This window comes from Ceratotherium simum, chromosome 24, assembly GCF_057802395.1.
Source record: "Ceratotherium simum simum isolate JZ-2026a chromosome 24, ASM5780239v1, whole genome shotgun sequence".
Lineage (NCBI taxonomy): Eukaryota > Metazoa > Chordata > Mammalia > Perissodactyla > Rhinocerotidae > Ceratotherium > Ceratotherium simum.
In genome coordinates, this window is record NC_141923.1 from 46,480,041 (window position 1) to 46,494,523 (window position 14,483).

Here is a 14,483-nt window from a genome sequence, read left to right on the forward strand (position 1 = left end):
GATGATTGTTCTCTTCATTTTGCTGATGAGGAAACTGAGGCACATAGAGTCAAAAAACTTGCTCAGAGTCACCAAACTATTAAGTGGCAGAGTGGGGAGGCCTTGGTCCCCCTGTGAACCACAGTGCTGTACTGCCTGATCTGGGAGCACACGGGGCATAAGGCAGTAGACAGGTGGGCTGTAGTCAGATTCTTTTTTTTTTATTTTATTTATTTTTCCCCCCAAAGCCCCAGTAGATAGTTGTATGTCATAGCTGTACATCCTTCTAGTTGCTGTATGTGGGACTCGGCCTCAGCACGGCCAGAGAAGCGGTGTGTCAGTGCATGCCCAGGATCCGAACCCGGGCTGCCAGCAGCGGAGCGCACGCACTTAACTGCTAAGCCACGTGGCCGACCCTGTAGTCAGATTATGAATGGGCTTTAATGCCATATGCTTTATCCCAGCATGAGAGAGCCTTTTGAAACACACATGATTAGACAGATCTTTGCTTTAGAGGGATAAAGCAAGGGCTGGATGAATGACGAATTGGAGGAGGAGAGAGAGAGAGAGACAGAAAGGAAGCCACCCATAAGAGGCTATTGTAATACTATTCTGAGAGAGTATCCAGAGCAGTGGCCAGGGAACAGGAAGGAGTCACCTCTATTTGTTCACCAGGGCAGACTTAGAGCTGGCTGGCAAATACTTGGCATGTGTACCACCACCCAAAGCAGAACTGATAAATGATCACAGCACTTTTTCTTGGTGAAGTCAGACGCTACCTCAGAATCCTTCTTAACACAGTGCTTCAGGCACTGTGACAGGCACTCCGACTGTATCAGTCGGAGTTGATACATTAGATGAAACCCATCTGCCATTCCTCATCAGGATAGATATCGTAGGGGTGGACACCAACAGGACTCAATGGCAGATAGAATGCCTGAATGAAGAAAGAAGTGTGGTCACAGATAACTTGGAGGGTTCCCACGTGGGTACTTGAATGGAAAGTAATGTTCTTGATTGTGATAGAGAACAGAGAAGTAGTTGGGAGGGAAAACCATGAGTTTTGCTTTGCATATCCTCAGATCTGAAGTCCAACAAGGCACCCAGGAGTAAAGATGGAGAGGAAATATGGGTCTGAGCGCAGGAGAGATTCAGCTGGAGCTATGATTGGAGAGAGTGTTGTTGAAGCCTGGAGAGTGAAGGCCGTCTCCCAGGACGGACAGAAGACAGAAAAGGGCTGAGGACAGAAGCCCAGGAATGCCCATCCCCCAGCGGTGTAAGGAGAAGGAAGAGAGCACTGCCTGATGGGGAAAGAGCATTACAGGAGGGAGGGAGTAGGGGCGAGGATGTCCTCTAGAAGGATGCACTAGTCGTGTGATGAGGATTTCCAAAGCTCCGTAATTAATCATGCATGTGGTACTTCCTTTACAATTTTCCCTTCTTTTAAGAGGTAACACCCAAGGTAAACACAGAGTAACTAACTCTGCTTTCTAGCATTTCTCTGGTGGGTAGAAGCTTTCCAAAATAAATATGTTTAGAGGTGCACTACTTTTTCAAATGTAAGTGTGATCAGGTCTGGGAAAAAAGTGTTCCTTCCACTTGTGTCTTTGTTTCCCCTTCGGTTTAAAAAAAAATTTTTAATGTTTTCCCTTTGGCATAGCCTGTGAGGAAACAAAATTACAAATCTGTTTGCCAAAAAACACGATAGCGGCAGCTATATCATCATATTTGTACCTCTTTAAAATTAAAATGAGATTGACATGAAAAAATATTTTTATTCCTTTCATGATATTGTAGGTTCTATGTGATTCCTTCTGCTCTTTCTCATCTGCTTATCTTCTTTTTCTGAAGGGTAGGCACTTTTACACATCAGTAACTTCCAGGTCACCGAGTTCTTCAGACAGCTCTCTCTAACCGCGTCACTCCCCGTTCCTCACCATCTCCTTATATTTTCTTTTTTTTTTTTTTTTAGATTTTATTTATTCATTTTTTTCCCCCCAAAGCCCCAGTAGACAGTTGCATGTCATAGGTTCACATCCCTCTAGTTGCTGTACGTGGGACTCGCTCGCGTTGGACGGAGAAGTGGTGCCTCGGGTCGCGGCCGGGAGCCGAACCCGGGCCGCCAGCATCAGAGCGCGCGCACTCAACCGCTAAGCCACGGAGCCGGCCCTCCTTATATTTTCAACTGTCAGTGAACTCCGAGGCAGGAATCAGACCCACCGCCCAAGGACACAGAACAGGCCCCAAGGCCTCGGATTGCCCACTTCTAGGAGAGGTGGAATCCCTGCTCTTCATGGGGATTGTAAGGGTTGAGTGCTAACTCCGTAATTCTCTCAGAACAGATTTGAAATTCTTAGAGGAAAGGTCTGAGTAACGAACATCCAATGAGGTTTTGACTCAGAGGTCACTTGCCCTTGTAGGAGCCCCCAGCTCGGGGCTCCTCAAAGCTGGAGAAGCAGCTTCACCCATTCCAAAGAAATGGGTCTCTCTGAACATTGTTCCCTAAAGCCAAAATCTTGTAGAGTAGGTGTGTTAGTGTTTTGGGTTAAGTCCCTTTGGCTGTTTTTTAAAAGAGGGTGCTGGCAGTTCCTCATGTTATTAAAATGGAAACCAAATCATGTGCCTCTGTGTTTGGACATCAGAGCACCTCCTATTCTGGCTCAGTGGGTTTAGAGGCATCTGTCACGTGCCCAAGCAAAAGAGTCTCTCTGGGGAAACCCTTTCTTTCCTGTTGCCACAGGTGAGCAGGTGAGCATGTCCAAGCATTCAGAAATAAGGAGTTCTCACAATTTTAGTGCATGTGGGGAAATCACAGATAGAACCCAAGCCAGGTAGCATGGTTTATTGGCTGAGTTTGCAGTAAAGGCTCTCACAATCCAAGAGACTTGCTTCGAACAAGGACAGAGTCTTGCATCCCGCGGGCAGATCAAAGCTCCAGGCTCGATTTGAAGTTGAAAGGAGCCTCTGGTTGAATAGAAGCAGTGGATAGTCTGGCATTAGACAAAGCCATAATGAGCTGTGGTTCAGTCTTCTGGGCATCAGGGCCTGATAGGAGACAAGGGGGGAGCCCTGGGTAGGGTTGGGGGGCAAGAGATCCAGGCCCCATATTCATAAAGAGCCTCAAATTTGGACTTCTGAGCTATCTGCAAATGAAGTTATAATTCAAACACAAAGTTTTACTAACAGGAGGGAAAGACGACAATATTCATCGTACAACTTTAATTTTAAACACTAACATTAAAATATACTATGATTTCTGAATCCTGTTTAGCCATTTGTACTTGTTTTAAATACACTAGAAGCCACAAAAGTAGAATTGGCCTGCCTCTCTTCTGCTTCCCTGCTAGCAGAGGGGCTTTTAGTAAGTGTTGACTGAATAACTAGGAGCCAGGGATTCCAAATAATACCTGTTTGTGGAGAGTTTACGGAGAGAAACTGTTCTGTTCCCTTTTCCTGGCAGTCAAACATCCCTGTTTACCCGCAGGAGTGCACTGCTCCAGAGGCCGCAGCCAGCTTCTTCCTCTCTCGGGGCCGCTGGAACTTCGGGGGGACCCGCACAGACCCCAGCAGCTGCAGCACGCGACTCCGCTCCCTCCCCGCGCACGAGGCGGCTCCTTGCGCGGCCCCACCCATCTGTTGAGCGGCTTGGGGCGGTAGGGCCCAGGATGTTTACGCTACACCTGGAAGAGAGCACGTGAGATGAGACATGATGAGTGCTGTTCGCCCCTCTGCACCAGGGGAAAGAATCTCACGATGTACAGCTCACGGTTCACCACAGAGCTGAGTTGAGCTCTCGCTGCTCCCCAAGGCCTCCGGGATGGAGGAGAACAGTAACGCTCAATTCGCCCTTGGCTGTTCACGCATCATCAGTCGTTGAAGCTGCACCTCAGGCCTTTCATCTAGAAATACCTTTCGGTTAATGAATTCACAGAATCAGTATAATCAGCACAGTGCTTTGGTGTTCAGGCTCTTGCAGTTAAACAGCATAAGGCCCACGAATCACCAGTGAAGACAGACAACAGGCAGTGATACGTGTGGGGTGATAGGAAGGATAATCCCTTCTCAATTCAATCCAACAAATATTCACGTAGGCTTACTCTGCATAAATACGTGCTAGGGCCCAGGAGGAGAGAGAACTTGCTTCTTGTTCTCAGATACCCTGGTGGCAGTTTAGTGTCATTCAGACTTCAGACTCTGGAGTCAGATAGACCAGCGTGAGAAAGTGCGTGGCAGAGAAACGATCACATACAGGACCTAAGTAAAGGGTGATTCTTTCTCTTTTCCACCAGAAGCTTTGCTCTCACCAGCCCTCTCAAGGACTGGCCTCTTGCTCCCAAGTCCTGGCCCTCAGCTGTGTCCCTGCACTATGTTCCAGAGCGGGCAGAAGCAGGTACCTTCTTGGCCCTCTGCTCGAGTCTGCTCCTTATACCTGGACACGATGTTCCTTCTGCTCTCCAGGACAGCCCATCTGTGGCCAAGACAACCTCCCTGGTGCTGCCTGCCTGGATTTCTAGGATGTATCCCTGGTCTGGCTTGGCCTGATACCAACATCATTCAGGCTACAACAATTTTACTATGGAAATAACCTCTGATGTCCCCAGCTCCAGGCAAATTAGTCTTTTTTTTTTTTTGAGGAAGATTGGCCGAGCCAACATCTGTTGCCAATGTTCCTCTTTTTTGTTTTTTTTTCTTTTTTCTCCCCAAAGCCCCAGTACATAGTTGTATATCCCAGTTGTAGGTCGTTCTAGTTCTCCTATGTGGGACACCGCCTCAGCATGACTTTATGAGCGGTGCGTATGTCTGCACCCAGGATCCGAACCAGTGAACCTCGGCCACCAAAGTGGAACGTGTGAACTTAACTGCTGTGCCACCGGGCTGGTCCCCAAATCAGTCTTCTTAAACCTCACCTTTGACCATGTCACACCTGCTCAGAAACTATCAACGATTTCCTGTGACCTCTAAATTCAGATGAAATCCCAGCCTGAGGCTCTCGGTTTGCCATGGTCTAGCTAGCCCACCTCTTTAGTTCCATCTCTTTCTTCTCACCGGCGTGTAACCTTAGTGGCTCCACCCTTAGTGAACTAATTGCATTCCTTGAGTACGTTCTGACCTTTCCTGCCTGTATCCTTTGCTCTTGTTGAAATTTGATGGGATTTCAGCATGAGAGATAGAGGGAGATTGAGGAAGATGGCTAAAGGGAACATGAACCAAGACATGGACATGGGAGTGTTAGGGAGACCAGAGAGGAGATATGTTTGGTTTCTGTATATTGAAAACTTACAATCCCAGAATCATAGCTCTTGTAGAGGAAACTAAATGGATCATCTTGTCTCCAACCCCTTCAGGCTGGGGAAATATTTTCATTCCTATCCTATATATTAGACTACTAAGGCCCAGAGAGTTTAAATGACAAATGGAGGTAAGGAGAGAAATGTTTAGACAGACAAATTGGGGTCATCCTTAGAAGGCTTTACCGCCAGGTTAAACAACTTGTACTAAATTCAGTCAACAATGGGGACAGTTGAAAGCTTTCACTGGGGTAGTGACATAATTAGAACTATGGTGGGGCGGTCTTTTCAAACTGTGTATTAATGGGCCACAAAGTCAATTTCGTGGATCATTAATGAAAAAATATCAGAGTACAGTATTGCTTTGTGAGTTGTGAAGTAAAATATATTTCTTCTTGTGAGTCATGGCCAAAAAAGTTTGAAAGCCCCAGCTTTAGGAAGATGAATCAGGTGGCAAATCATAGGCTGAATGAGGAATTCAGAGAAGGAGCCTGGAGGCAGGGAGTCGGTCAGGATGCTCTTGTCATAGCCCAGGTGGGCAGTAAGAAGGATCTGAAAGGGAAGGAGAAACCTGGGCAGGGAAAGGAGGGGGAGGACGTGAGGGATTCTGTGGGGTAAGAGTCTCAGGGGGTGGGGACTTGTGGGGGCTCAGGGAGGGGAAGAACCAGTTAAGGATGACTAAAAGTCACACTCCAGTGCTTGGGAAAATGCTGGTGCCCACAGCCAAGGGGGAGAGTTGGGAGAAGGGGCTAGTTTGAGAACGAGCACAAAGGACTGATGGCAAGACACACAACCACCATCGGGCACTGGATCAGTCAGGGTCCCGGCGGGAAACAGAATCCACTGAGATGGTTCCAGTGCAGAGATCTGAAGGAAGGGAGGCTGTCCAGGGCTGTGGGTGGGCTTAAGGGAACCAACTGGGATGATGAGGTGCTCAGAGGTTAATCACAGTAGGAGCTCTTCCTCTCAGACTCCTCTGGGTCCCAAGCTTATAGGGCACCATTTCCCAACTTCTCTTCTCCTCTCCCATCCCTGAAACAAGTACACAACTGCTTTTTGGTTTGTCACCATCGTTACTTCTACTGCTGCTATTATTTCTACCCTCACCATCACCACAGGCAAACATTTACTGAGCCCCTACCCTGCGCCAAGGGCTTTACCTACATGATCTTGTGGGGGAAGAGGGAGAATCTCCCTCTGCCCTTTTCCTTAAGGTTCTTATGACTGGCCAAATAATTAACAAGACAGGTTAGCAGGAGAAAATAATACCAAGTTTAATAACATATATACATGGGAGAAACTCAGAAATGAGCAACTCGTCCCTCTGTCTAAGCTGCTTGCTTAAGTATTGCAGCTAAAGGCGAGGAGCGTGTTGGGGGCGGGTAGTGGCCTGGGACTTCAGAGGTCAGGAAGACAATTCTTTTCAGGGTCATCTATAGATAATGTGGTCAGGGAGAGACAGAGTTTTTGATAAAAGAGGCTTGGTGCCTTTCCTATTGTAACCTCTATCTTACATTATCTTTACAGCCGTCATGATAGAAGATCTGTTCCAGGAAGGAGCCACCATGTCAAATTCTTTAGGCAGTTAGTGGGGGAGGTCAAATGTCCCTCAGAGAAAACAATCAAGGTAAAGAGATATATTTCAGAGCGGCCAAATCTTGATCTCTCACAGTCCCGCCTTTGAAACTAACAGTTTCACAGTCTTTTTGAAACCTAAAGAAGTTTTATAGTCCAGAAGCTGAGTTGGTAGATTGTTTCATCTCACTGAACACATTTCTTAGTCCTGATAATAGATCAGTTCAGTTAAGTTCTTTTTGGAAGGTGGTGATGCAGGTGGGCTCTCAAGGTTACGCCTATATTGTGGAAGCAAGCAATCAAGTATTTAATAGAAGCATTTCTATGTAAACAAAAGAAAACAAGGTTAATGGTTGGAGCAAGTTGTAAAGCAGTTTCTGAGTTTAGAGGACAGCCAGTTAAGAAGATTTTTAGATGTCAGCGTCAAAGCGTCTTTTTGCAGTTTAAAATGTCTCTGATGATGTCATCGGGTAATCTCTTAAGTTTATATCAAGTCTATCAGCTTCAGTTTGTAAGGCTTTAGGAAAAAGGGCAGGTTCAGTTTTTAGTGATTTCAAATGAAAATGATGGAAAAAATCAAAAACGTTAGTTTGGACATCTGTAGCCAGATATTTTAGGAGAGTAGAAGAAATCAGGACCCAGTCCCATCAACAAATATAAAACAAAAACCTCAAAAGACAACAAAACTAGGATCTAATATCTGCAAATGTATACTATAGTTTTTACTGAAATATAATTTTTCTCTCTAAAATCACCCTCATTTTTATTGATAGCCAAATTAAAACTAACTAGTTTGCAAAATAAGTCTAGTTCCAATAAAGTTGGCCCAATTATTTACATAAGTACAGCAAGAATAGCAGTTGATCACATAGGCTCTTTTAAATCTGCTTTGCTGGAACTTTTTATAAGGAATCTCACATTGAACTTCAAAGGCCTCTCAAGGCCAGGAAAGCCAAGCCAAGGATTTTGTCATCAGACTTTGCCTGTAATACCTACAGATTTGGGTGAATTTTTCTCTTCTGAGGTTCCCCCAGAATATTTCGAAGTTCCTTGTGCCTGCCAGATAAGTGACATTCTTTACTTATCCTGGTAAGTGCTGCTTGGAACATAAGGTACCAGGCCAATATTTCTACGTGGCTTTATTTCATAAAGTCTAATCTTCATTCTTCAAAAGCTGTATGGTTAGGGCCGGCCCTGTGGCTTGGTGGTTAAGTGTGCGCTCTGCGATGCTGGTGGCCCGGGTTCGGATCCCGGGTGCGCATCGAGGCACCGCTTCTCCGTTCATCCTGAGGCCGAGTCCCACATACAGCAACTAGAAGGATGTGCAGCTACGACATACAACTATCCACTGGGGCTTTGGGGGGAAAAAATAAAATAAATAAAATCTTTAAAAAAAAAAAAAAGCTGTATGGTTATATCGCAAATATGATGTTCTAGTCACAGCCTTGGTAATATAACCAGTGTTTCCAATTCTGTCCTGTTATAAGGAGAACAGATTCTTATTGAACTTATGCAAATAACTATATTGCCATGAAAACAACAATACTCACTAACTAAGAGTTTTTAAATTCTGGAGGGATCAGGTAGAGAGAAAAAGAGAAATATTTTAATTTTGCTTACAAAAGTATCATTTACTAAATTTCTATAAATCATAGCTAGCTCAGGAGAAAAGAGAAAAAGTTTTCCTTAAATCTGAAAAAAACAAAACATTAAAAATTCAGCAATACTTTAAATGAAAAATCATAAAAATTATAATCATCCTTATCAGTTCATTCAGTCCTATGTAATCCATTTTTGATCCCACTCTTTTTGTTAGCAGCTTTATGAAGTCATCAGTTTCTCCATCGGATTTCTGTAATTTTTTTACCAAGTTCAGTTTTATGATCAGAAAGTTTATCAGAAGCCTGTACTCCAGTGTAAATGTCAGAGTCCTTTCCATGATTTTTTCTGAAGTTGAAACATTTTGCAAAAGCATTAGAGCAAAGAAATAAGTCTGTAAACAACAAGACCTCAAAATGGCAATTGACAGAGAAATTTCATTAATTTTGTGACATACACACCTTAAAATAATAATAGCCAGAATTATGACCGATAACTAGAACAGATCAGAATTTCAGTAATGTTATACAATTTTAAAACACCTATGTCAATAACATTTGCCCACATAATACCACCTAAGCAGACATCATCACTTGTCTGACAATGCTTTCTATGTAATTTAACGTACTGAATCAGCCTAATAAGTTTAGTATCTTTCTCCTTATAGGAAGAGAGCAAATTTCTTTGAGAAGTTTTAGGGCCCTTTGAAAATTCCCAAAGTAAAAAAAAGACTTTATTTAAGATATGAATTTTGGGGGAGCTTGTCAAAAATATAAACAGTCAAGTCAATGCAAACAGAGCACTAACAGTCCAAAAAGCCTTAATAGAGAGACCTCAGTCTTTTGAACACAGGAAATTATTTTAACAAAACATAGATTTTCTGTCTTTTAGGTAGACTTACTCAAAGGTAAAGAAAAATCTTTTGTAACCTCTTTATCAAGTTTAAGCAAATTATCCTTTTAAGAGACAGAAGACCAAATTTTAATTTTGTACCAGCTTACTTCTGCTATTAAAACTCATTTACTTAATTAAATTTATTTCAATCTTAGCCAACTTGACCATGGAAAAACTCCTTTTCCAGAATTTCTCTTTCACAAACCTTCTATAACTTTCTTTTTACATTCAGAATTTGTCCCATGTCTTTCTTTTCCCTCCTAATACTTGAGGACAAATTTATCTTTCTTAATCAATCAAACAAAATATTTTCCTTCTTTGTATCTTTTTTATACATCTTACTTTCCTTGTACACAGACATATTTTTCTTAATATTTAGTAGCTTCAATCACATATACTAATTAGAAATTTTAACCTTTAGAAACCTTAATTTGTAAGTAAAAACTAAGTAAACAATTATAAACTTTCTTTTACATTAGTATCTTGTGGCTTGGAAAATTTATAAACACTTTATAATTTCTAGAAATATGTTACTTTATAGTACAATCTTTTAATAAAACACGTTTACCAATAGACCCAAATCACCTTTTAGTTTTCCTGTAATGAAAAGCCAAAAGTAGACAAATGTACATTTAGCAATCAATGTCTAATATCTTATCTTATTTGGAAATGATGATACTCAGTGAATTTTTATCATAAAATTTAGCAAAACTCTAAAGTTTTAAGTTACCAAAAAGGGTTTGGAAGCTGTAACCACCATAACACATAATTATTGTTTAAAGTTCATCCAACATTCATCTTTTTCACAACTATTTAGTTACTTATTCCCAATAATTATTTAGATTGCCTACAAGACTTCATAAGACATTAGATAAAATTAGCCATCATTTAAATTACTATTTTTGTTAACCAGTTCTGTAATAGAAATAAAATCAGTTTTTTCCTACAAAATTTCATGTAAATTTCATCACCTCTTATACCTTTAGACATAGTTTTTATTAAGATTTTTATCAATAGGTCTTGGTCTTTTAATTTTGGACAAGGGAAGCATTCCCAGTCAGACATTTTAAAACATACTCAGGCAAAGTTGATGTAACCTCTTTATATAAAATTAGCTTAAACATTCCAACCTTTATAATCTTATCGACACTTACACTTTTACATGTTCTCAATTTAATTGTAACCTGAGTCAAGGTCTTAAGGCTAGTCAAATTTTTCCCTTCCTTTTTCTGGTCTTTTCTTAGGTACCAATTAAATAATTATGTGAGAGCTCTCAAAACATTTTTTTCCCCCAATTTAGAAGTTTTTCTAATTCAAAGGATCCGTCGTCTGGCCGTTGACGAGTAGGATCTTCATTTGTATATTTATTCCAATAGTGACTCGATCCAATAAGCCTTTTTAAGGAAAGACCCAGAGGTAACTTTCCTCGCTTAGAATAAATCTACCGTGGACGCAAGCGGCGTCCCTGGTGAGGGCGCAGATGATGTAGCCCCCATGATCCACAGAATTCACTCCCAAAGATATTCAGAGAAAGTAAAGACCTTTGTTGCACAGGCGGTAAGGATGGTGTCTCCGGTCTCCCACAATAGTGTGGGACGCCTCCAGTCACAGACCTGCTAATCTGTGACACTGGGCAGGCGATACTGGGATGGGATTTTTCCAGCACTAACAAGCAACGAAGGTTAAGACGACAAAAGCCCTTATGGACTGGGCCCTTTATGACAAACTCCCCTGAGAGCTTGGCACAGCTGGACAAAGAGACAGTTCGGAACCCCAGTCTTCTCGACTGGCCACCAAGGGGCACCTTGGTAAATGCACCTTCCGTATGGTGGAGACCAAGGAGAATACTCTCACTGGTCACAAAGCCAAGTTTTCTCAGGACACAGAACAAGACAGAGACTACTCTGGGAGGAAAAGGGATCAAGATCAAAACCAAAAGTACTCTACCAAATTTAAACCAAGAGTCACTAAAAGCACAAGAAACTAGTTTCCCAAATATTTTCTCCTTGCACGCTCCGCTTCGGCAGCCTGAGAGTTCGCAGGTTCGGATCCCGGGTGTACACTGACACATCGCTTGTCAGGCCATGCTGTGGCGGCGTCCCGTATAAGGTGGAGGAAGGTGGGCACAGATGTTAGCCCAGGGCCAGTCTTCCTCAGCAAAAAAAGGGGAGGATTGGAATCGGATGTTAGCTCAGGACTGGTCTTCCTCACACAAAAAAAAAAAAGTCCGTCTATTCAAATATTTTCTCCTGCCAATCTAAATTTAGAAAGAGAAAAAAATTCTCACCGCTTGCTTCCACTGGACCCTGCAGATAGAGACCCCGGGAGCCTGACGTGCTAAGAAGTCTTACCTTTTGCCGGCTTTCGTCAGGCGTTCCCGTATCTCACCATCTGCAGTAGTCCAGGGAAAAGGCAGTCTTCCAGCCAGGGAAGGCAACTTGCCAGCCAGTTAGGGTCCCTTCGTGGTCGCCAAAACTGTGGGGGAAGAGGGAGAATCCCCCTCTGCCCTTTCCCTTAAGGTTCTTATGGCTGGCCAAATAATCAACAAGACAGGTTAGCAGGAGAAAATAATGCCAAGTTTAATAACATGTATACATGGGAGAAACTCAGAAATGAGCAACTCGTCCCTCTGTCTAAGCTGCTTGCTTAAGTATTGCAGCTAAAGGCGAGGAACGTGTTGGGGGCAGGTAGTGGCCTGGGACTTCAGAGGGCAGGAAGACAATTCTTTTCAGGGTCATCTATAGATAATGTGGTCAGGGAGAGACAGAGTTTTTGATAAAAGAGGCTTGGTGCCTTTCCTGTTGTAACCTCTATCCTACATTATCTTTACAGCCGTCATGATAGAAGATCTGTTCCAGGAAGGAGCCACCATGTCAAATTCTTTAGGCAGTTAGTGGGGGAGGTCAAATGTCCCTCAGAGAAAACAATCAAGGTAAAGAGATATATTTCAGGGTGGCCAAATCTTGATCTCCCACAATCTCAGCTAATCATCTTTACGCCAGGAGTCAGTCCTATCACTGTGCTTTACAGATAAACAAATAGAAACGCAGGGACATTTAAAAACATGGCTAAGTTCACACAGTTAGTAAGTGGCAGAGCTGTGTCAATGCAAATAATCTGTAACCAATCTATAAATCAAAATTGGGGTGAGTTTATTATGAGCCAAATTTGAGGACCATATGGCCCAGGGGCCTCCCTTCCCCAAGGAAAGAAGGGCACCAAAGAAGTGTGGTGTACAGGGCGGTTATATACCGTGAAAGAGCATGTATCACACGATTGGAACGTCCCTTTTACAACAGTCACGAGATTGCCTAGCCTGCCTAGCTGGCACAGTGATTCACACAGCAGTTGATGAACACAGCAGGTAGCAGATCTGTGACCTCCAGCTGGGTGGTCACAGCACATCAGCAATCAATCCCTAGCCTAAGGAGACATGCTTATCCTTAAGGAAATGCTGATGTGGGGGAAGTTACTTTATCTAAAGGGCATTTGTTCTTGTCTTTGTGACATAGTAAATGCTTAAAGCAGATGTACAATGCATATTCACAGGCCACCTCTGGCCCTTTTGGAAAAACAAGGTCAGGCCAAATTAGTTTTACACCAAATGGCTTCCTCATATACTCCAATATCTCTTATTGCTTGCCATTTATTTATCAGCTGGAATATGAAGCCAAGCAGTCTGATTTCTTGATGACTGTTAATCACTGCAGTGTACTGCTGATTACTGAGAAATAGAAGATAACAAAGGTAGCAAATGACAGGGCAGCTGACCACAGCAAAACTTAGAGTAAGTCACTGGGGATGTCACCCCTTGACACAGTGGGACCAGACACCTCGTGGTCCCGCTTCCCTAATTCCTTATTAGAAGCTCTAGTGGGGCTTGTTGGTCTAGGTTTTATCTAGAAAAATCATCCTCCCACTCACCCACCGCCTACAGGGTTGGATGCTGGAGTCACACTGTCCAGTTTTAGCCTGGGGGGTGGATTGGGCCGCCCTGGTTGCCTGACTGTGGGCTGTGCAGTCTCTTTCAGAACCTCCTCCTCAGTTTTCACTCTGCTTAGGGCCTCTTGGTTGCCTCTTGGCCCTTCCACTTGGCAATTGCTTGAATCTAATCCAGGTTGAGAGCTCAGTGATTCTTCTTGGGGCCTCAGGGCCCTGCACTGACTGTACAGTTGCCCCTTCTGCTCTACTCTCCTCTCCCACTTCCCATCTTGGACATCCTGCCTCTTTCCAGGGCCTAGCTCACTTCCCTGTTCAATGTGCCTGAGGTATGTATGACCTAACCAAGTGTTAAGGTTGGTTCTATCCTAAGTCCAACTTCAGACAGTCCAAGCAACTTTCTGAACCTCATTTTTCCAGCAGCTAAGTGGCCCCAGCCAACATCCCAGGACCTGTCTGCTTTCCACCTGTACTTCCATCAGCCCTGGGCTGGCCACCATCCTGTACATCAGCCTCTTCTGGATCTCTCTCTCGGCCCTCTTCTCACGTCCAAAGGCCCCCATGTCATGCTCAGGATTAAGCAAGGCTTCCCCAGCTCATGCCCGAAGCCCTGTGTTCTCTCCCAGCTGCTTTCTGATGACTCACTAGCCTCATGCCCATGCCCCACCCCCTGGCTTTATGGCAGGGACCGACTTTTGAGAATGGTCTCACTTTTTTTGTGTGTGTGTGAGGAAGACTGGCCCTGGGCTAACATATTCCTCTACTTTATATGGGATGGTGCCCAGCATGACCCGATAAGTGGTGTGACAGTCCACGCCTGGGATCCGAACCTGCGAACCCTAGGCCACTGAAGCAGAGCACAAACTTAACCACTACACCACCGGGCCGGTCCTCACCTTTTTTTTTTAAGAATAAAAAAGTACTTCTCATCCACAAGGAACAAGAACGACAATCCCCAATGCTGTTAATAACATATGCACGCACACACACACAACATACACACCAAAGGGGCTTTTTAAACCAGGCTTACAAGGAAAGGTACAGGTAAGGCTCTGCCGGTGAAGGTGGTGGGGTGTTAAATGCTTTGTTTCCATTGCTCCCACAAATAGAGAAAGTGCTTCAGACTGGGTAGGAAAAGAACAAGGGCCATCCAGAAGAATGTCAGCCTAAGATAAATCACATGTCAAGAAGAGAAAATCCAGCTACCTT

The 14,483-nt window shown here is 43.6% G+C and overlaps 1 long non-coding RNA gene across 1 annotated transcript; it reads right to left on the minus strand.

The window, feature by feature from the left end:
- Nucleotides 1–1,740: 1,740 nt before the first annotated feature.
- Nucleotides 1,741–14,235, minus strand: LOC147913949 (uncharacterized). Its single transcript, XR_015556188.1, has 3 exons — nucleotides 11,687–14,235; nucleotides 3,387–3,659; nucleotides 1,741–3,024 (listed from the first exon to the last, which is right to left on the minus strand). It is a non-coding gene; the product is annotated as an uncharacterized LOC147913949 (long non-coding RNA).
- Between the last annotated feature and the right edge of the window lie 248 nt (nucleotides 14,236–14,483).